General features: G+C 29.2%; 1 protein-coding gene across 3 annotated transcripts in view; it reads right to left on the minus strand.

Moving 5' to 3' along the window:
• Nucleotides 1-24,030, minus strand: part of LOC130675058 (putative polypeptide N-acetylgalactosaminyltransferase 9) — a 207,098-nt gene that overhangs the window by 140,115 nt on the left and 42,953 nt on the right. The gene's annotated exons all lie outside the window — the stretch shown is intronic.

Here is a 24,030-nt window from a genome sequence, read left to right on the forward strand (position 1 = left end):
GAAAGCTACTCCTATTTCGTTGAAACTAATGAGCTTCTTCAGTAGACTTTATAACTTGGCCCTGTGAGCGAAAATATTAATATTAAAAAAAATTATTTACTTTTCTGGATTTTAAGATGTGATATTTTATAGTAACTGACGAAACTCTTTTGAGAATTATTTGTGTTAAAAGATTTTTACTCATCAAGTTTTTTTTCTTTTTAATTTATTTTTAAAAATCATGGTCATTATATTAATCATATAAATATTTTTTACTAAAAAATAATTTTTTGCCATTTCGTTGGACCAGTCCTATAACTTTCAAGTCTTAAAATACCGTTTATTGTTTTTAATTTAATATTTTTTAATTCAAATGCATCGACAATATTCGAAGAAGTAATTATTTAAATAATTTGAAAGACTTTCAAAATATATCTCGGAATTTTTAGAAAAAAATTTAAAAGAAAAGAACTCATAATTTCACTGTTTAAAAAATAATAGTATTTCGTTTATTAAAAGAAATCGCATACATTTGATTGTTTTCAAAACAAATCTAATTTTTTAATTTCTCTTAGTAACGAAATTAATTTTCAAAAATGTTTCCATTTGAAAAAAATTTGCCCGATCATTATTTAAGGACAATATTACTTTTTTTTCATTTTTATAAAAGGTTTTAAATCTTTATTAAGTATACAGTTTTATAATTATTTTTGAGCACTTTAATTAGCCCAGGAATTATTTTGACATCTTACTTTTAAAGCGTATTACAAATCTAAATTCTCAACTAAAATTACCAATTAATTTAATGATTAATTTTTCTGAGCAAACCTCGTTTTTTCTAAAGTAAAAAATTTCATGTAATCAGTATGAAAAAAGTGAATTTGTTCCTCATCGATTATATTTCTAGTCTTTTCTTAATACTAAATATGTGTAAACATCATGAAGAGAGTATTGCATACGTTTTTTCTATAATATAGTAGTGAAATAAAATGTCATAATAATATATAAATAATGAATTTTAGTATCTCAGAAGCAGAGAATGAGCTTTTCAGTGTACTAGAGAAACTACATTCTGTTCTACATCTTTAAATTGCACAACTTGGTCCTCAGGAGACGTTTCGCATTATACACATAAAATGTACACTACTCTCGCGTTCTCTCACCCATGTTACCTATAAATTTTCTCTTACTCGTTATTTTCACAAGCCTTCTCAGTTAAAAGTTTCATACATATATATATATATATATATATATATATATATATATATATATATATATATATATATATATATATATATATATATATATATATATATATATATATATATATACGTATATCTATATATCTATATATGCACATTAGTAACAGCAGTAGCAGTACTAGAAGTAGTAGTATCAGTTTTCTTCATACATATATGATATAAATATATATATACATATATATATCATAATACTCGGCAAAACACCTTGGAAGATCTACACCGAGACACAACCATCAGAACTTAAATCCTGAGAGATATCTTTTATGCCAATTTGCATGTAAACTGGTTTGGTAAAGTCATGCGCACACACTTTACTTCAATGTGATAGTCTTCAATCCAAATAAACGTTTATGACTAAACTTGTGAAATTGCAGTAGACATGGCTTCAGATCCAGGTGAAACGAAACAGAGATAGAAGCATAGATACAGACACAGACACCTCCAGAAAAAAGGAAATAAGAAAAATGTTGGACGTTATAGTTAAGTAGTGGAAAAACCTACGGAAAAGTATCTTTTACGGTATTACAGTTGCTCCTTTCTCAATCTTGTTCTTAAACCTATTTTTTTTTATTTTAAAAAGTTTTTTTTATTTTTTTGAGAGACCAAACAAAAAGCGATATAAAGCGTGCTGAGTATTTCTCCTTGGGTGAGTTAGATAAAAGAATACTCGGTTTGAATGATACAAAGCGAATTGTCAGAGACATTTTATGTCTATATATATTTAGATATAAATAAATAAATATATATGTATATAAATTCGAATCGTATTCTTTTTTAAAGTATAAAAAACCGACGTTATGATTTAGACATAGACAAACTGAGACATTTAAGGTTTACAATTTTATTGCATTTTGTAAGATCGATTGTCTTTTAATGCTGATGCTTGAAGCGTGATTTGCGAGAGCTTTTTTGTAACTTCAAAGACTCTATGTATTTACTCTAGAGCTTTATTTTGGACTTAGAATACAATATTATGTCTCTGTTTTCTATAGTCCTGTCAAAATTTTTCATTCTTCTTTTCGAGACAGCCCGAAAATGAAAAAATTTTTCAAGCATACACGCCGTTTTTATTGTTGGTTGTACACAACCGAGCGGAATATGATAGATGCTGCCGAGAAATGAAAAATCTTATACTAAGATGGTCCAAAGATGCGGAAATATAGAATCCATTAGAGAGGAAACAGAATCATGGACCATTAAAGAGGATTTCTGTCACAGACGTGTACATAGTTTATGCCGCTCAATATTTTTCACCATATGCACTTTTTCTCAATTCTCTACTTATATTTCGCAGACGTGGTGAAAAATTACAGGCAATTACAATTCTACATGCTTACAATTTATTGGTAAATAATAGTGATCGGAAGCCTTTGATGGTTACTATCTGATATGATAATTTTAAAACTATTCAAAATTATGATATCGTTGATGATATCAAAAAATTTGTTGACATCGTTATTTTTCGATTTTTTATGTCCAAAAATAGGTGGAGCCACACATCTAAACAATTACCATTATATGGATTTTTTAGTTGAGAGGTAATTACAACGCTTAAAATATAATTAGCGATGACTCTAGTACATAATTAATAATATTGTGTTGAAGTAAACATCATTGTGTATTGAAAACGATCTTCGCAGAATTTGTGTTGCTTTTCAATGCAAACTTGTGGTTAAAATTTAGCACTAACTTCTTATGAAATTGTAATATAAAATTTGTTTAATATATTAAAAAAAAAAAAAAAATGCATGATTTTTCATTTATTGAATTTCACCCCAAAGGTGAGTTTTAGAAAATGTTAATTATCAAATAACTTCGCAGAGTACAATTGTAGTAAAAATTTGCTCAGTAAATTACTAATAGTGAGGTTAGGTCTTTTATGTTTCCCGGGTCAAAAAAATAACTTGATTTTTACTTTTTTGACTTGATTTCGACTGCTATAATTTTTTTGTCTTGCATTTGACTTAGTTAACTTGATTTGGCTACACTTAATTTTTTTTAACTTCACGCAAAGAAATTTTTAGTAAAAATTACCCAAAAAATATGATATTGTAAGGACATGTGGAAAATATCTAAATTTTTCTCATGCGCATTGTAAAATATACTACTCGATAGCATGCAAATGAAGTGCGATTTCTACTAACAACATAGTAAAAATTTAGTTGCAGGCTAAGTAACTCTACAGTACCAAATTTTATGGGTAATTTTTACTCAAAAATTCTCTGCGTGATTCAATATGACTTTTTTAACTTGAAAATCTACGTCGACTGTCAAATTCACGTCAAGTTTGACTTGGATTTTACTCATTTGAATTGAAAATTTAAGTTAACCAAATCAAATTATAGTCACGTTGACTTGGATTTGACTCAAATGACTTAAATTTAAGTCAAATCTAAGCCTACGTGACTTTAATTTGACTGAGTTGTCATTAATTGGTACTAAGTAAGACAACTTAATCAAAGGAAGTGAAACCAAAATGTGTTTTCATATCTTCTAATGGGTTTTTTTTCATTTATTAAACAAAACTTAAACTTAACTTGGTTTTTTCTTACTAGACTTGCTTTATTGACAATTTTTTGAATTAAACCAAAATCAAGTTATTTTTTTGACCCGGGCAACTACATTTTTTGGTTATTATTGAATCGAACTACCTTTTTTACGGTTAGTGTAACCAATATTTAATAACCATGAGGAACTATTTGCTAAAAATTTTTTTCCTAGTGGTAGAAAATTTCTAATTATCATAAAGATTAAAATAGCATTAAATTAAAAGTCTGGCGACAATCGTACTGGATTCTATTTGTTCCTTTCTTTCGTCCACTGAAAAAAAAAATTCAGCTGTTGAAAATTTGATTATTATTTAATGTCTGAAAGATAAACTTTAAAAACCCCCGACATTCCAAAAACTGGGCATGACCAGAAAAGCCAACAGTATATAAAAATTTAGTAGGCAATAAAATTCTTATGTCTCAAACGTTTTGTAGTTTTCAAGTTACTGTTTCCGAAAAAAAAAAAAAAAAAAAAACATCTTTTCGTTAAAACAGATAATAGTTATAGCTTCTTGATATTAATAGTTGATTTTATTTCATGAAATTAGAAATTATATAAATATCAATAATTATGTTACAGAGCTTCGATCTTCGAGGTTTACATAACTTTACTACAGTCTGATGATTATTACAAGTATTAAATTTCAATGTATAAAGTTTTGGATACAACTGAGAAGAAAATAAGATGGGGAGTTTATAAAACATTCGCTTTTATAAATATTCATTGTGGCTAATTAACTTTTATCAAATAAAATAAACTAACTTAATAAATTAAATTATTTTGAGTGGTAATCAGAATTTATTTAACGAAGCGGTTGAAAACTAAAAATTATGCAAAACAATGTTAATTAATTTAGAAAGAAGATAAAACGTGGACGATATACAAAAATATATGGACCAACAATTTTAAACTTTGTTTGGATATTTAATTTATTTATTAACCGTTCGTTGTTTTTGTTTAATTTACATTCTGAATAGAGGGAATTTGGGGCCGGGCAATAAATTCGTGATCGAAATAAGAGATATGGAGTGAAAAGAAACTGCAGTGAGAGCAGGAGTAAAGTTGTGTATAGAGTGTATAGAGAAGAAGCAAAAGGGTATAAGGAGATAAAATCGTGCTGTGCTGAAGCTCAAAGATGCAATTTGCCTTAAGGACATGCCAGGTCCTTCAAATATCTAAGTGGATGACCTTGTTAACTTTGCAGAAAGGCACGCTAGGGGTAAAGGTAAAGTGGCTCTAGGCAATAGAATATATAAGCAAAAGACTTGTACCCGAGCTGTACACTTTGCTATACACGTATTACTAATACGCGAATGAGCTCCATCACACTTTGTGACGTTGCACTAGACTGTGTATGTTCTGCAATTAATTATGAAAAATTTCATTAAATATACACCTCACTACGATTCGGTCAAATCGTACAGAGAAAAACAAAAGTTAACTTGACACAAGAAAAAATAGATTGAACCAAGAAAATCGTCAGAAAGAAGAAAATTTTTTTTTATAAGAAAATTTCTCCCTAGAAATTTATAGTCTGGATTCAAAACATTTTTCATCGATCAATAAAAATTTATACATACTTTATTCAAAAGAATATTGTATTTTGAGTCAATGAAATCGAATTCATGAGTCAATTTTTTTTTTAGAAAGCCTCTGATTTTTGGTTTTTGAATAGTAATGACGTTTAATTTAAAATGATGGTTGAACTATCAAAGATCCCACAAAAATCTACTGAAGTAACTTTACAGGATTTAATTTTTTGTACAAAAAAAGTTCGTACGCTTTTTTATATTAATTTAATATTTCATTTAAAATTTTTAATTGAAATTCATACAAAATAACTGATAAAAAAATCAAATAAAATTTTCTTTACGTATAAGTATTTAAAAAATAAATAATTGTATAGTATATAATACAGCGCATCCAGATTGTATCGTAATAATAAATTTTTGAAATTTAATTTAATATTAAATCTTCTATTAATACTATCTTGGGACTGATTCGCAGTGAATATTCACTGATTTGTAGGTTTATTCACTGATTTATTTTAAGAGAGTACTGATAACCAAAATCAGCTTAAATAATTTATTAATTCTCTTATTAAATTATTAGTAATAATTATGTAGTGATTTGTCAATGAGACTGCATTAAAAAGTTTTTGAAAGCTAATAAGTAAATAAAAAAAAAAAAAACGAGTCCATTGATGAAATGTTGTCTGAGTTATAGATTTTCCGTATATATAAGAACATATAAACGTACGGATATACGAGTCTGATTTTTCAACGTTGTTGATTATAATATACTCTTGTAATAATATATTTTTTACACCAATTAAATTAAATACATAGACTGTGTATTTTCCATTTGAAGCGGGAGGACACTCAAAGCTTCGTGTTTCAAGTGTATAATAATGATAAAATACTCAATACTAGATTGTTAAATTTAAGTAAAATGATTTCTAGCTCTAACAGAATCGTTTCAAATGAAAAATTCATGAAAATAATTGAATGACTTTAGTAAGTTTGTTTCCGGGAAATTGATAATTATCTCAACTCAAGTCCTCCTGTACAGGAGGATAAAAATCGTAAAAAGATAAAAAATATCTAACAATTGGGACACGATTTTCTTCAATAGATCGGAAACAACTAGTCAATGGTGGATTAAGTTGAGGATAGCCAGAACAAGAGCTCAGGGGTAAAGATAAGGATGAAGATGGGGTGAGATGTAGAGGTTAAGAGAGCTCGTAAATCAGAAGAGCAGCGAGCTATGTATGCAGTAGTGAAGATAATAACGATTTTGCGCTTCTACAGGTTTTCTTACTCGACTATTAGTTTTTTATATAATCAATTGTAACAGAGATGAGGAAGAAAAAGAAAAGGACTGTAAAATTAAATTGACTTGTCATCAGATTTTATATTTTTTTTTATCATCCAATATCACGATGTGTAGAACGAAGAGGGTACGAAGAGTGAGGAGGACAAGGGGGATAAGAATTTTGTTAAATTTACGGATGATATAGTAAACGTGAGATAGGAAGACATGAACTGAAGAGCTGGAGCTGGAGGTTCCGCAGGAACTGCTGCCACTAATAGAGGCAGTTCTCAGATTTATCGCTTACAATGCAGCAAGGCTTCGTATTTTAGTCTCTCCCTCTCTTTCTCTCTCTCTCTCTATCTATCTATCTATCTATCTTTCTCAGTCTTTCTCATTCTGTGTAAAGCTGGGTTCTGTAGGTATCTTGCTTTCTTGTTTCAGACTCTATAACTATCGAGTCTTGAGACAGAGTACTGCCGGAACTAAAAAGGAAACGCGTACCTGGGGCAAGCGTTGAACTGAATACCAACGAATTTTAGTCCACTGCAGTGTCTACTATTACTGAGCTCATCGACGTAGTTGTCTAATACTAACTTTCAAACTACAGGAACTTTGAAAGGGATTTTCGATAACTATTTAATTTTATTTTTTTAATCTTATATATAAACGACAAGAAGTTCAAATTGGATATAAAAATTTTTTTCAAACAAAAGGTATTAAATAGAATCGTAATAAAGGCGAAAATCGATAGAAATAGGTTCCCTAAAAACAGTTTTTGAAAACTGCACAAGTGCAAAACGGACATGAGGTATTTTGGGCAATCTACAATTTTTATTAAAAAGTTTTTAACTCTAAAACCGTTAAGAATTTTTTTTTTTTTTTTCTTTTATAGAGGAATCATTTCATCACAGATGGACTTTTTTTAATAGAAAAAAAAGTGATTGATAACTGAGTTATATTAATATGAAATTATTGTTCAATGATTACACATAGGCAGAAAAAACTTGACGGAACGGTTCTAATAAATTATGGAAACCATACCCATAAAATACGGAAACCATTCTCATACGTGAATAGGAACTTTTTTTAAAGATTATGGAAATTAATTTCATAGATTAAGCATGCATGGAGAAATTATTCTCGTTTGAAATGCTATGGTATCATAACAAAGCCGGGCCATGTCGGCCACTTAATAGAAATTGAATTAAACACATGCAAAAATTACTATGGCCATAGTAAAAATGACAACGATTATATCAAATTACTGTGAGCATTGTAAATTTTACTATGTGTTTATTTAAATTTCCGTCAGGTGGCCACCCTGTTCCGCCTTTACTATGACACTATAGCATTTCAAACGAGAATAATACCTCCGTGTGTAATTTGCCATTCATCATGAAAACAGTCTTTATTCATAGAAATATTTCCCACAATGTTTGAGTACCATTATCACTTAGAAATTGGAACCATCTTCATAGACAACAAGGAATATCACTATTATCACGGAAATTGCTTACATATATGTGGAAACGGTTTTCATAATATAGAGAATTTTTCCGTGCATTATGGAAATGTTTTCCACACATAAATGTAATATTACTTTTATGTGAACTATTAATTTTACTTGTTTCAATGTAAACTAGTAATTATTACCCGAAAAATGGTAATGAATCCTATCCTACATAGAATTATTTACCATTTCACAAAAAATTAATCTAGTTACTATGTAGAAAGGTATGTAATCATTACTATTCTTTTCTCTCCGAGTACGTGATAGATTCTTATATGTGTAAGGGAAACATTTCCTGCCACTATGAGAAATGCTGCCCTAACCAACACGGAAATATATTCGAAAAATCTATGTAACATATTGTTTTTTTTCGCGGACATATGTATACATATATGTTTTATATGTTGACATATATGTCCACATAGATGTCGTCGCACATATGCCAACATATACGCAAAACTAAACAAACATTTTCGTTTTTTGAGCGTATATATGAAATATATGTGGCATATAATTTTCAGATACTCTCTAAAAACGAATTAGTGAAAATCACGTGACAATCACTTGGCAGTGAATAATCACTTATTGCCAGTGAAAAGTACACCACTGTTTCAATTAGTGACATACTTTTCACTAGTAAACAGTGAATAATCACTATTTCAAATTTAAGAGAGTACATATTTTTCTACGTAGACAAGCATGGGGACCGTATCTAAAATTATGAAGAATATTCCTATTTTATGGAAATAGTTTCTATTTATAATGGGGAAGATCTCTATGTCAATGGTAATAGCTCCAATAGGATACAGGGACCATTTACGTACATCTGTAGAAAGCATTTATACATTAAATATGAATATTCTTCATACATTTTAGATACGGTCCCCATGCTTATCCACGTAGAAAAATATGCACTCTGTTAAATTTGAAATAGTGACTATTCAATGTTTACTAGTGAAAAGTATGTCACTAATCCAAACAGTAGTGTACTTTTCACTGGCAATAAGTGATTATTCACTGCCAAGTGATTGTCACGTGATTTTCACTAATTCGTTTTTAGAGAGTACCTGAAAATTATATGCCACATATATTTAATAAGGCATAGATATGGTTCCTATAAATTTCTATTCAAAAAATATTTTACTCATGAGGCTAATTTTATCTTTTTTTTTCTAAATTATAATAATTTATTATTTTTTTTTTTCCATGAAAACAGTTGTTTTGAAAAAATAGATTTTATTTAACAAAAATTAATCAAAGAATTTTTTAATACTTAATTTAAATTTTTATGAAGTGAATAACTAAATCAGCTCATTAATATTCTAGAAATCATACAACTAATTATAGAAACAATGATTGAGTATAAAAATTACATAATATGAGCGCAAATAAAATAAGAATGAAATGAGAATTATTTAAAGAGTGATGAAATGAATAAGAGGAGATCGATAGACGCAAAATACTGATGAGAACGTCTAACGTATCCAATTTATTTTCCATCGGAAATATGTCGTCTTTCTTATTTTTTTATTATTTCTTTAACTTTCCCGTTGCCATCTACTTCAACTTCTCCTTCTTTAACTTTAGATTCAACTGCAGTCTCTGCTTCCTCTTCTTAACTTTAATATCATATACATTTTTCTTTCAATCCAATACTATGTGAATTTCATTGAAGCATAAAAACGTGACATCTTTTATTATTGGAGAATTTAAAACCACAATCAGAAAAGAATTGCTGTGAAAAATTTAAAAATTCAACCGGACTTTTTATAATAAATTTACATAAAGAAAAAAAAATCACTGTCGTTATAATTTAGTTTTGTTCTTTTTGTTTTTAATACCGTTTCATTTATTTAACTTTATTTTCATTTATTTTTTATTGTAACACTATTTTAGATTTTTTTGTTCCGCAGTTACAACTGCAGTCGACTGGTACGTGTTTCCCATGGTCCGCTGTCAAGGTTGCCTCTCGAGAAGAGCATGAGACGTGCCTTGAATTTATACGAGACAACAACCCAATGGAATTCGTCAATCCGTCGTAGTCTACAGCTTGTACATACACACTATGACTAGTCGAATAGAATTTTCGACATTTCCATGACATTCATCGACATTATCGACTTGTCAATTGTTATCTATCATCTTGTGAAAAAATTTCCATCCTACGTAAATTAAATCACATTATTGACATTTACATTTCAAAATAATAATAATATCAATAATAAAGTAATCGTTTTCCTTTCAATTTTATCATCGACTTTCGATTTCAGAACGATCCCAATTTTTATTAACATACTCATCATTTTAAAAAGTTGTAATTTATTCCACACTTAGTGTATCCAATTTGCAGATGTGAGTTGACATACAGAATCCAGGTGTGTTCATTAATTGTTACGATTATTCCATTTTTAGGTATAGATTTATAAGGAATCCAGCTATTGCATTTGGCCTCATGGTGGATATTTCAAAGAATTTGTTCATGATCTATCATAGTATATATATGTAATATAACCAGCTTTGTCGCCACCATAGCACTTACGATTCTAATCGGATCTTAATGAAATTTTTTACACTCATTCTGTAGACGATTACATTGATTAAGATCTAAGATAGACAATCGGTCAATTAATTTAAAAGTTGTGGCTGTTCATAATATTCATGATTTTTAAAAATATTTATCTTTTTACTATGAAGGTTCATATAACGTCGAAACTAAAACTGATAGACAATTTTTACTGAATGCATTATAAAGCAATATTCATAAGCTTTAATTTGGCACCTGAAACTAAACATTTTGAGTTTTCTTTCTAAATCATTTAAAAGCTTTGAAATTTTTTAAAATACAGAAAAAAACATCTTATTTGGATTTGAATGTTTTCGTTCTACACCGATAATACTTTTATGGTGAGTTGAAAATTTATTTTACAATGAATTTTACTACTTTTATGAGGGTTCAAAATTTTTAGAACTTTAAAAAATTTCTTTTTCTAAAGCAATTTATCTTCCGTTCTGGCTGCTAGATGGCATTTTTAAGTATTTATAGATAAACTTCATTTAAATTTTTGTTACACACGAAAAAAATTTTACTTGCATCAAGATTCTTTTTCTTCGAAATTAAAGTTTTGTTTTAAGTCATTTTGTTTTTTTTAATTTGTAAAAATGTTAATTTGAATCAAACACGAGAAAATTGTGCATTGATTTATTTTAATCGTAGATGAAGAAAATGTATTCTAGCATCAAGAGTGCTAATACAGTTTTGGATAAAATTATTACATTTTTTAACTAAGAACACAATATTCTTGTCTCAAGAATATCATTTTCTTGATTCGAAACACTACGCTTAGAGAATGAAACAGTATTTTTTACATGCCAAAAAGTTAATAGAAAAAATACAACGGTAATAGCAACATAAGGAAAGTGTAGAATCACATGAAAAATTACCAACAATCTAGAAATTTTTCTTATACATCGAACAGAATTTACAATGTTCATAGTCATTTTGACAAACCAACAGGTTATATTTTATTTTAGAAATTTTTACCCACTGCATCGTATTTGATTATACTAAAGTTAGAATATTTGGTAAAATATTTAAAAAAACTATAATAAAAGCAAAAAAAAGCTATCTAGCACCCAGAATGGGGTTGATTTCTCACAAAAACTTAAAAATACTGAAGTCTCATGAAAGCAATAAAATTAATTATAAAATATATTATATATTTGTGTTGTTACACATTGATGTATAACGCTAACTATACGCATGCTTATAAAACCTCATATAAAACAAGACACATTTGTCAACGAAGTTGTAATAGTGTAATATGAAACATATGTCATAAGTTACAACATACGTATAACAGAATTTCCTTATGACGTATCATATAAAAAGTATATTCAGTCATGCATGACCATTATTTTTCCGCTAAACATTATTTTGCATGATTGAGTATGACTCGGTTAGATCGGGTATGGTCATGTATGATTTTGTAAAATCATACTCAGACATGCAGGTTCATGCATGAACTGTTATTCTCCTTCATACATGGTCATGTGTGAACAGGCATGACTTTCCATGAATCATGCAAGGTCATATATGATCATGCTTGACTTTTCATGAATCTTGCTTGGTCATGACTGAACTATGCTTGATCATGTATGCTGATTTTTTCCCGGACAGGTACTAGTTCCTTATTAGATATTAGGAATATTTAGATAAAATATTATTAAAAATTATTGAAACAAAGAGTACGATGCTCAAGAATTTCGAGTTGTTCTACCGTTAGCTAAAACTTTTAGGTAATTTTTACTATCAAATTTTCGCTTTATGAAGATACCTAACTTTTATTCATAATAAAAGTATCCAAAATCTCATCAGTCCCATTATAAACACATTGATAATCTATTATCTAAAAAATATTCGCACAAACTAGATTTCAGAAATTTCAGATCATCAAATCTAATACAACACCGAAAAAAATATCTGTACATCCGTAAATTTTTATGTTTGTACGTAACGGAAAGCCAATAACTCCTAAATTACTTGACCTATCGATTCAATTTCTGTTACTTTTGCTTCAAGATACTTTTTGATATGCCCTCTTCAATTATCAACCAAAAAATTCATTAAAATAAAAATTTCCTATACCAATTTAAAAATTTTAAATAACTTTTCATAAGAGCTCAAATATTAAATGTAAACTTTTTATGTAAAATCTTTTTTTACACTCAAAATTAACATATAATTAAGAAAAAAAATGTACTCAAGTCAAATAAAAAACTCCAGCAAATAAATAAAACCTTTAATGTTTTCCTTGCTAAAACCTTTTTTTTTATTTTTCTTCTCTTCAACTGTTCACCTCGACGTCAAAACAAACTACTCAATTTGTGGTCCAGCAAAAAAAAATACTAAATAGCAAGAAAAAGTAAAAACAAGAACAAATAAAATCAATGTTTAGGTACATCCACTTTAATCGTTATTTTATTTTCACAACACTTTTTCCACCCGTCAATACATAATAAATGACTGAAAATTAATTACAAACTTAATCTTCAATGAAAAAAAAAAAAATAAAATAAAGTTATCGTTCCAGAATATCAATTAAAATAAACTCTAAATAACTAACATCATTTCTAACACTATCGTCCTTATCATTTTCACAATAAAATCGCTATAAACACGAATGTTTATTTTAATTAATTATTTTTTTACATAACATTAATATTTTATTGATATCGATATCAACTTATGACCTTTTAATCAAATATAAAACTTTTTTTTTTATTTTATTTCCCTTTATTTAATTTTTATTATTGAAGTAACTTCCACTGTTTATGTTCATCAATTTGCACGCTTAAAATTTTATAATATAATAATGTCACTTATAGTAATAACAACATTCCTATGATTAAAAATGTTGACATTCACGATAAAAAGTAGTAATAGTTACCATCAGAAAGATTAATAAATTTACTAACTATTACAACTTACAAATTATAAATATGATCTGTTCTCACTTCTCACACAATGGAAAATTTTTTTTACTTAATTCTGACAGTGAAAATTAAAAACTATGAAAAGAAAGTGAAGTTATTGGTTTTGGTCCGATATTCGAAAACCGAGTTTTAAACAGATCTCGACGTTTTTAGGTTCTAGAAAGCTCATCTGATAATTTTTAAGATGATGTCTGAGTGCATGTTTATAAATATTCAATAACTTTTTAACTAATTAACCGATTTGACTATAATAATAGTCATCATCATGCTGAATGAATTAAATATCATTATGACTCGATTGAAAATTCACTCACAAAAATACTTGTTACGTTCGATTAATTTTTATAATTTTCAAAATAATTTTTTTTAATTCATAAAATTTTATAACATACAATGAGTCACGTGAATATCAAAATATCTGTTAAGGAAAATCTTAGTGGGGAGAATAATGTGTGCGCCGACCAAGGTGACAAATATGGAGGGGCAGATAAGAAAATTTTGGGCCCAAGGAAAAAAGAAAAGTCTCGCTCTCTTCTGCCTGCATTCATCAAGGTGAGAACAAGTTATTTTACAATGAAGAAAAAGAAAAAGAAAAGTGTTAGTATAAATTAAACTAGTAGAAGTACTTAATTTGAAGTTCATCAAGTATTCACACAGAAAAACAGGTATAACAAAATAATTAAAATATTAAATAAAATTTTGAAATGTTCATTTTAGTAATATCCGAATTATAAAATTAAAATTCAAACACGTGCAATTTAAAATTAAAATTTTTTAATAAAAATCAAAAATGTTCAGTTCAGTTATCACAGAATTATAATAAAATTAAAATTCGAGCACGTGTACTGTAAAATTTAAAATACTTATAATATAAGTCTTTTATAAAAATAACTTATAAGAATAACATATAAGTCTTATATGTTATTTGTATTATAATTTTGAATTTTGTCAATTAGAGTCGGCTGATTAGCCACCTAATATTTTTATTATTAATTATGAAAAACTGGTTTAAATAACGTACCGAAAAATTGTATAACTGAAAATGATCTAGTACTTATCTCAAACAGTGTTATTAGAGAATAACCTCTCGATCACAACAATCTTGTAATTGAGTTGACAATATAGTTAGAAATTAAAATTTAAATATCGTTTGATTAATTTAAAAATAAACCTATCCCCCTTAATAAAAAATCTCTAGGGTTCCCGGTCTATAGGCATCGGCTGGAGCCAAATACCCACAACACATCATTTATGTCAATCCCTGGCATAACATACTCAATTTAAAATGACACGATGAAAATAATTCTCATTATATTATTAGGATTTAATTTAAAAATTATTGATTTAAAATAAAAAACCAGTGAAGGACACTCGATAGCTTATATTTATTTCCAATAATGAATTGAACGTCGTAAACAGAAAGTTGTCGATAATAAAAAATACAAAAGGATATTGGAAAAAAATCAGCGATTGATGCGTAGTTTTATCTTATCTGCCGTAAGTCTCAGAAAAGAGAATTGAGAATAAAGAAATTCCAAAGAGTCTGTACGGATAGTAGTCGATAAGAGGTCAGTACAAGTACAGATGAGAGTAAAGTAGAGAGTAGTGAGCTTGGACAGGTACAAGTTGAGAAATTCTTTGAGAAGATGAAACCTGAGTCACTTTTCGTAGTGGACATATTCTGTCGATTTGTGATCGATCTTTCCATGTCTCCGATAATCCTTATTTATATTTTCTTGTTTTTCTTCAAGAATAGCAAGTTCGTTTTTTTTTTTTTTTTAATCAAGTAGGAAACCATCAACAAAATTCACGATTTCCTGTGCTGTATCTTGTATACTATTGGAATGCGATGGTGGTGTATGTACACTAGAAACCACGGAAAATGGAATTCATTCTCTATCTAGCGGTGGTATTCACGGAATTTAGCATTATTCAACAACAGTACAAACAACAAGGAATAACTAAAAATAACAGTATTATAGAATGCCGAAAAGTTAAGTTAATAATTGAAATAAAAGTATTTTAATTATTTAATATTAAAAAATTTCATATTAATATTATCGTTTATTTTTGGTTTTATTCAAAATGTTTTTAATTACATAATTCATTTGCCAAAACTTATTTTATTTAAAATTTGGTAATCAAAATATACATTAATAAAATAATCAAATATTTTAATAAAAAATATTCAACTTCGGTTTGCTATAAAAAAATTTTTTTAGGGTAAAATGAAATTTTTATGAAGGAGGAGATAAGCTTTGGGACGATATTTTTCAATCCTTCGACACACTTTCCATAATTTATGAAGAGAATTTCTATAACCTACGAAAATTCGACACGTGGAGCCATTAGATGTGTTAGGTGAGAGTGTGTTAATTCAAGCAATTGCTTATTGTGGCTGTTCTATTTTAAGAGATGAAAATAATCAATTCATTGGTATTAAAATACTAATTTTTGAATTATTGGAAAAATTAAATTTATCGTCGAAGAGTAATAGAATAAAGTTTGAAATATGTAGTAAATTATAAACTATGAATTCACTCAAGTGATAATTGATATTTGAAAAATAAAAAAATTAGCATTTTCAATAAATTTTTTATCCGATTGGTTCTTTTAGTTTCTATAAAGTGAAAAAAAAAAAATAATTCTAACTACAAAAATGAAGATTTAAAAAAAATTTTTTTTTTGTAAATGTTAATAAAAATATCCTACCAAAAACAGATTTCCTGTAAAAAATCGCACCAAGTACACGTTCAATAATTTTCACAAAAAATAAAAATTAATTCTACAAAAAAAAAAAAAATCTTAAAAATACCAAGTAGCTGGCAAAGTTTAAAATCATGAGAAAAATTTTAATAAGAATACATAAATTAATAAAAAATCGTTTGAATGTACTTGGTGTGCGTCATTGACTGATTTCAGCAAATTAATTCCTATGATCAATTTTGAATTATAATGGACTTCAGATAATCGCAAATTCAGAGAAAATCCCAATTTTCTTATCCCGGGAAAAATGAATCACATATGGCACTATATGCACAGTAAGAAATATTTTGCGGATATCACTATGCCAGTATGGGCGTGAACGCCATACTATATGGTATCGACGATTTTTATAGGTTATAAAATTGTATGTGTAGATGATTCAACCATTGCGAATAGTAACATTGGCGATAGATGTCGTGGACGCCGCAATATCAGTATGGCCGTCAGACCCATACTGTATTGCCGTATCCACATTGCTTCTGGCCGATAAACCTAGTCTAACGACATCTATATAGTTTTGGTGGTAATACAATAGTATACATTGATTGACACGCCAGAAATTATGGCGGGAAAAACTAGTAGCATTGTGCCCTCGGCATTCTACTATGGGTCTCAGGGCCATGCTGTTTCGCCGTGCCTGCTATGCATACGTGTGAGCAATACAATAGCTCCAGTACTATACAGTACTACTATGGGTCTCAGGGCCATGCTGTTTCGCCGTGCCTGCTATGCATACGTGTGAGCAATACAATAGCTCCAGTACTATACAGTATCCGTCTTGAGACCATACCAGCATAGTGTCGAACGCCATGCATTTCTTACCGTGTGCTTCGTATATGGATTATATATGGCCCTAATATATGGTCATATGCGATCCCCTTTTTCCGGGATTTTAAATAATATTGTAAAAGTATAAGAGAAAAATCATAAACTAGTTAATAAATTAGAACGAATGTGACGATTGGTTTGATTAGTGTACGTAACCAAGATAAAAAAAAATACAAGTAAAAGCGAGAAAGAAACTTTGGCAATCCAACTTTGAACTTAACTAATGACGGAAACGTTTTCACAGAAGATTACCGAGTGTTACAGTAGCTTCAACGGTATAAACCATCCCTAGTTGGTTTAACTAGCTTCTATTTTATCCCCACCGTCTTTTTTTTTATTTTTAGTTTTACTTCCAACCTCACAATCTCCAAAGCTATTTTATCACACGTAACCATTTAACCTTTGATATATATAGTATAGTATTGTCTTTAATGAAGCTTAAAGCAAAAGTAACTTGAAATCTGCTTAAATACACATAAGACAAAACGCACTTCTGTCACGTCGTATTATCTCACACAAGTTTATTACCATCAAGTAATAATGAGTTTCGCGCACGTCTTGAAATGTAATTACTCGTTGCTGGTTTGTCATTCAACGAATCGATAACGTGTTTAGTGATGGAACTCACTGTTAACAACCAAGGCGAATGAACAACACAGTTGTTATTTACCCCCTCCCCCCTTCCTGCTCTCTTTTTCTCTCTCTTATCATCTCTTTTTCTTTTTATTTTTTTTTCTACTTCGCTTTCGTATTTCTAGCAGCGTTATACTCTGACCGAGAAATACGATTGCTTGAAATTAAACTCGATAAGTGCTTGGTTGCTAAGTACCTGCTGCTAGAACACAACCGTGCGAGAGCTTTTGCACGAAATAAATGTCGCTACGATATGAGATTTCGAATGAATAAAATAAAAAAAAAAAAATACAACGTGCTACAAATTAGCGAATTTTATTTCTAACTACCCGTTTATTGCTTTTTTACATTCAGTTACTTTTTATTTGTAATGAAATATATTTTTTTTCACAATCAAGTCATAAGAAAAAAAAAAGTTGAAAATAAATTTTTAGAAATTATTGGAGTCAATTACTGCAACAGACCAAAAAAATAAATTTATATGAACTAATGAATGCTTTTTTTTAATTTCGCCCTATAAAAATCGCGATTTTCATAAAATTTGAAAAGTTATTGTTTTTACAACATACAATTTGAATGAAAAAGAATAAAAAGAAGTTGTAATTAATTAAAATAAACCAAAATCTTAAAATTAGTGCTCTTAGACAATTTTTTTCGTTACATACTATGATTATTTTTAGTAAAACTCACTATTATTGTTTTATCTTATAATAAAATCTGAATAGGCCACGTTGAAATATTATTGAAACTTATAGGAATCAATGCTAAAAGAAAAGACTCATTTATATCAAATTATTCAATACCAGCTAATTTCCTTCAATTAATTATGGATTGATTTTGAATTTGTTTGTTTTAAATAACTTGATAATAAATTTTTGAAATGTTTAATTATCAGAAGATAAAAAAAAAACACATTGAAAGCTTTAAAATTATATTTTTTTATTTCCTACCAGCATTTTTCGTGAAGATATTTATAGTTGAACTTTTGTTTCTCTTAAATAATTTAAGCATACTATAAAACTAAAAACCAAAGAATATATTAATAAATATTGAACACTTTCTTTCGTTGGTATTTCAGTTTCATATTTATTTCTTTAATTGATTTTTAATTATATTCTCAGTATAAATTTAAAAAGTTACTTTGGCTAAAACGTAATAAAGAATAAATGCGAGATTAAAATTACATTTGGATACCTAGTGTCAAAACTGTGAAGAGAGAGGACACTTGATACATAAAAAATTCAGTTGCAAGTGAAATTATTCAGACGTACTTTTTCATTTTTAGTGGGCGCCGTCGACTTTGGTGTATGACAGGAAAGATGAGCTTCACTTCAGTGTTCACCCTTTCCTATTATTACTATCGCTCAAGTAGAGCGGAGTTATAAAAAGAGAAGATGAAAAGAATAAAAAAACTGTGGAAATATCGACCTAATGAACAACCAATGAACATGTAGGAGATATCGGATATTCCGTTGTGAAACTTGATGACAATGCTCATCGATAGTCGAGCTGACTAAATTGTACGATCGTCGACCGCGAATCAATTGATTAATTTAACTCAATTACAACTAATAAAAACTGAAAAAATTAATATTGAGATTAAAGTCTTTTATATTGTAACGGTAACAAAGCGATATCAAAAGCACTGATGATAAAATGGACTTAATCTTAACACATGCAGGGTTAAAATGGACCGGCACCGTTTAACTGATGACGTTTTTTTGCGATGTAACTTTTATATTACATCAAGTAATATTTATTTTTTTACCGATCAAAGCAATATTGAGTTTATGAACTCAAATCTTTGTGTAAATCACAATACTCTGATCAAGCAAATTCACTTAAAGCGTTGATTAATACTAGTAAAAATAGTAACATCGGTCGAAATTGAATTACCGTAAGGACTCACTGACTGTTTTTTAAAGGAAAGACTTAATAATATTGCGGTATACATTATTAATTATCAATAAAAGCTAAATATTTGTTCAAATAGATGAACGATTAATAAATTTGACACAAGAATAAAATTTAGCTTTTCAAAGCCGGGAGTGTCGATTTCTATGAAAATATTGTTTTTACTTAATTGCATGTTGAATATTAAATAAAAACTTATGATCAATAAGTTCTCATACCTTTGGTACAAAAAATTTTATTTCCTACAAGATTGTCAATACATTTTTCTTATATTTGTTTAAGTTTCGCTTAGAACTCAAGGAATTTAAAATTTCTATTAACAAAAATATTTAAGATCTACACAGTAAAAAATATTGTGTAAAATCAACACAGTTTGTGTGTTAAAAACGGTTGACACAAAATTTGTGTTGAAATTTCGACACAAACTTTGTGTAACCCCTTTTTAACACAAAGATTATGTTGAAATATCGCCACAAGAGGGCGCAAAAAATTCCACAGTAACACACAAAATGTGTTAATAAAGAGTGTGTAACACATTTTTTATGTTACAAAAAGTGACACAAACTTTGTGTTAGTTTAACACAAACCGTTTTCGACACAAATACACAATATTTTTTACTGTGTATAACTTTTGAATTAAAACTTCAGTTTACCTATCATAGATCCGATAAAAATGTATTAAGGTAATTTTATGCGGAATTCAGTTTTCTTCAATATAACTACTTACTAGTTTTTATTTAAATTAAATATTTCATTCAAAATTAATAAATAAAAATTTATAGTCCTGAAAAAATAAATAATTTAATTCCCATAAATTTCTTAAATGCCGTTAAATTTTTACAACCCATTTAATCTATTTTTCAATAATACATCACAAGAATATTTTATATAAAATATATATGGTATGCTCCCGAAACGACGGTGACATTTTACGACCAACAATTTATTGATAGCGAGCCCATTGGTTCTTACATAGCACCCTCTATCCTTACCTCGACTCCCAGTGCACGCTGAACTACACTAATACATCCAAACCCCCAGCCCAGCCAAGTAAGAGAGTCCATAAATTGTAGTTATGCGCCGGAAGAAATGTAACGGACTAATGTAAGGGATAGTGCAAGTGCACGAGCCATAGGACGCGAAGCAAAGGGCCATCGTAGAATGCACGTGAATAGATTCCGTGTCGTCGGTTTCTATTTCGCAACCCAGGGTACCAGCCAACTCTCCAACCAACCAACCAGCTAGATAGTGATAATGGTAACATCGTATTGGTGCAATGTAGGTGGTCATTGAAATAGTGATGACGGTAAAGTAGTAATAGTACATGAATAGTAGGTAGAAAGAGACGGAAACCAAAGTAAAATGCATCGTTGCACATTTATAAAGCATAAACATACATGTATGTATATATGTGAGTATGGGATGTTATATACCCGAGCATCTGGATGAAAGTGTTTTATTGATATGCTATTTTACAGTTACTATACAATTTAATACTTGAGTACTTATTTTAATGTTTGTTCATTAAATATTGATTTTAGGGGTGTGCGAATCATTTTTTAATCGAATCGAATAATTTTAAAAATTCGTAGTGCTTGTCAATTGCATACTTCAAGCACAACAGTGCTAAGTGTGATTTATACATGGTCAAAAATGTTCAAGTACTTCATGCACTCATGTTCAATCATTTTTACACTTTGTATATTGCACTGAAATAGATTGAAAACTGTATCATTGTAAAGAGAATTTATTAAGGCACAATTTTACAACAATTTTGAGTTGATTCGCTAATATGATAATTAAAAAAAAAAAATTTGATTTAGCTCAAAAAGCCTTGAATTTCACTTACATTCATATTTTTCTATCTTTCGCCTACTACTGGCAGTGACACTAATGTGACAGTAGGATTTAAAAAATCTGAACAACGATTGACCCTCTCGGCTAACTCCAAAACTTTCTGCTGTTTTCGAGCCCTCTGAGCTCGGAAACATAAGTATTTGTGAATTTTTGAGCTCAAAAAGCAGTTGGATCAGAAGAAATTACGTTTCACTGAAAAAAAATAATTTTTTGTCTGACGATATCTTCGGAATGAATTAACCGATTCATGCAACTGAAACTGGCCGCCACTGAACATGCTGGCAGCCAGTTTCAGTTGCATAACCGATTCGCGCGTTCTTTGCGGCAATTGATATAACTATTTCAGACTTAGATTTTGTTGAATGTGGAAACAATTAGGTCGCGCAAATTTCGAGTTGTGCAAAAAAATCCACGAATAAATTTTGTGTTTAAGTTTAATTTTTTGAATTATTTGGAAACTACTCGACTGATTGACTTCAAAATCTCATCAGATTAAAGTCTTGATGAGCCCTTTTGATTGTCGCTAAGTACGTTCAAATCGATTGATTCGTTCGAAAGATATCGTACAACAAAAAATTAGTGTACACGGACGGACGGACCGACGTCGATTCGGAAATACTCAGAATAGCTTCTGAGGACCTCAAAACGTTGAGATCTGATAAAAACTCGATTTTCAAAAATTGGATTGAAACCAATGACTTCCCTTTTTCTTAAAATTTTCAATTTTCATAGCAGGAAGTTAAACAAAAAGCAACATCTAAGAAAAAAAGGGTATATTAAAAAAAAATTAAAAACAGAAAAAACTGAGACTGAAAAAATAAAAAATAAAACTAAAAATAATAAGTAAAAAACATTAATTAAAATTATTCAATAAAATTAATGATTAAAAAATGAAGTAACAATAATGAGCGGTTGAGGTGTGCACTTTTGGTTTTTCCAAAATTTGATAAATTGTTTGGACATATTCTAATCGTACGTGATTTTAAATCATTAGATTCAAATCTGAATTTTGGATATGTAATTCTTAATTCACATATGATAATTTAGGAATAAATTTCTACAATAATCTACCAGTAAGTGAGGTTTTTTTTTAATAACTTAAAATACTCATATGTAAACACTTCGAATTATTGGATTTGGTACAGACGATTCGTAAGTAAGAATTACTTTTGCGACAAAAAAGTTGCAATTAAAAAGTAATTAAACTTAAATAAGATTAAATAAAATGTGTACAAAAGAAATCACTCGATCATAAAACTAAAGCCTGTCAGTGCGCTGGAGGCTATACCTAAATATTATTTCAAGTTGAAGTGAATAATGTATACGAGCATCTTGAGAGAAAAATACACAGCTGGGTGCGCTTTCATCAACTATATTTCTATATTTTTTATTATTTTCTTTTTTTTACCATTTCTTCCAGGCAGCAGCACGGAGTATGGTTTGTTAGATGGCTGGTTGGTACAAAAGTTCGTTTTAGCACTTATCCGCAGACCTCGCGCGTTCCGAATACAGTTTTATATAACTCTCCGTGACATGAGTGTGCTTACTGGGAAAAATAAGCCTCTACTTTTTTTTCGTATACCTATTTTATTATACTAGTTTTTTTTATGGATTTAATTTATACCATCTGAGCTCCAGTAGTTTTATATCAGTTCGACACACGTGAAATTAATTGATCGTGAATTGCTATGATATCTAAAGAGAATTTTTCATCGGTTGAAATTGTGATTAAGTCCTCAAAACCCTAAAAAAAAATCCGTTAAATAAAATTAAATGAAAATAAATCAGTTTATCGCCGTCCAATGGCAACCCAGACTTGGGCCAAAGTAGAATTACCCAAGTTTGGCTATACCTATGGTTTAATAAGTAGATCATATAAATGTATCAGTTCAACATTAGTAGGTTCGTCCAGTAGCTATCGTTCAGACCCAGCAATCAAAAGGACGGCAGTTCGCGCCCAGAGCCCAGCAGAATTTGCACCGAATTTTTTTCACATCATTTACCTCCTTTAGATAGTTTAAACGTTAATGATCATAAATTCTACGAGGTTAATAATAATAAAACTTTTTTTCAATTAAATTTATTCGTTTCCTCGAGGCTCGGGCAAGGTCTGGAAAAAATTCAGGGCCAGGACTGGCAACCAAGCATGGACCAGGTCTAGCAACCAGGTCTGGCCCAATGTTATCATTCCAGAGTCCTACCAAGGCTGGGCCAAGCCTGGGCCCGTCGTACTTTCCTCTCTGGGTATACTGACAAAAAAAAATTGGTACATAAAACTTGTTCTTTATCCTGTTGATTCCACATGAAAAATCCTGTTGCTGCCACAGGATTTTGTCCTGTTGCCCCCACAGGACTGCGTCCTGTTGCAGCACCAATTTCTTTTTGAGTAGATGATGAAAAAACAGGATGAAACTACATAAGATG

This window comes from Microplitis mediator, chromosome 9 (assembly GCF_029852145.1).
Source record: "Microplitis mediator isolate UGA2020A chromosome 9, iyMicMedi2.1, whole genome shotgun sequence".
Classification (NCBI taxonomy): domain Eukaryota; kingdom Metazoa; phylum Arthropoda; class Insecta; order Hymenoptera; family Braconidae; genus Microplitis; species Microplitis mediator.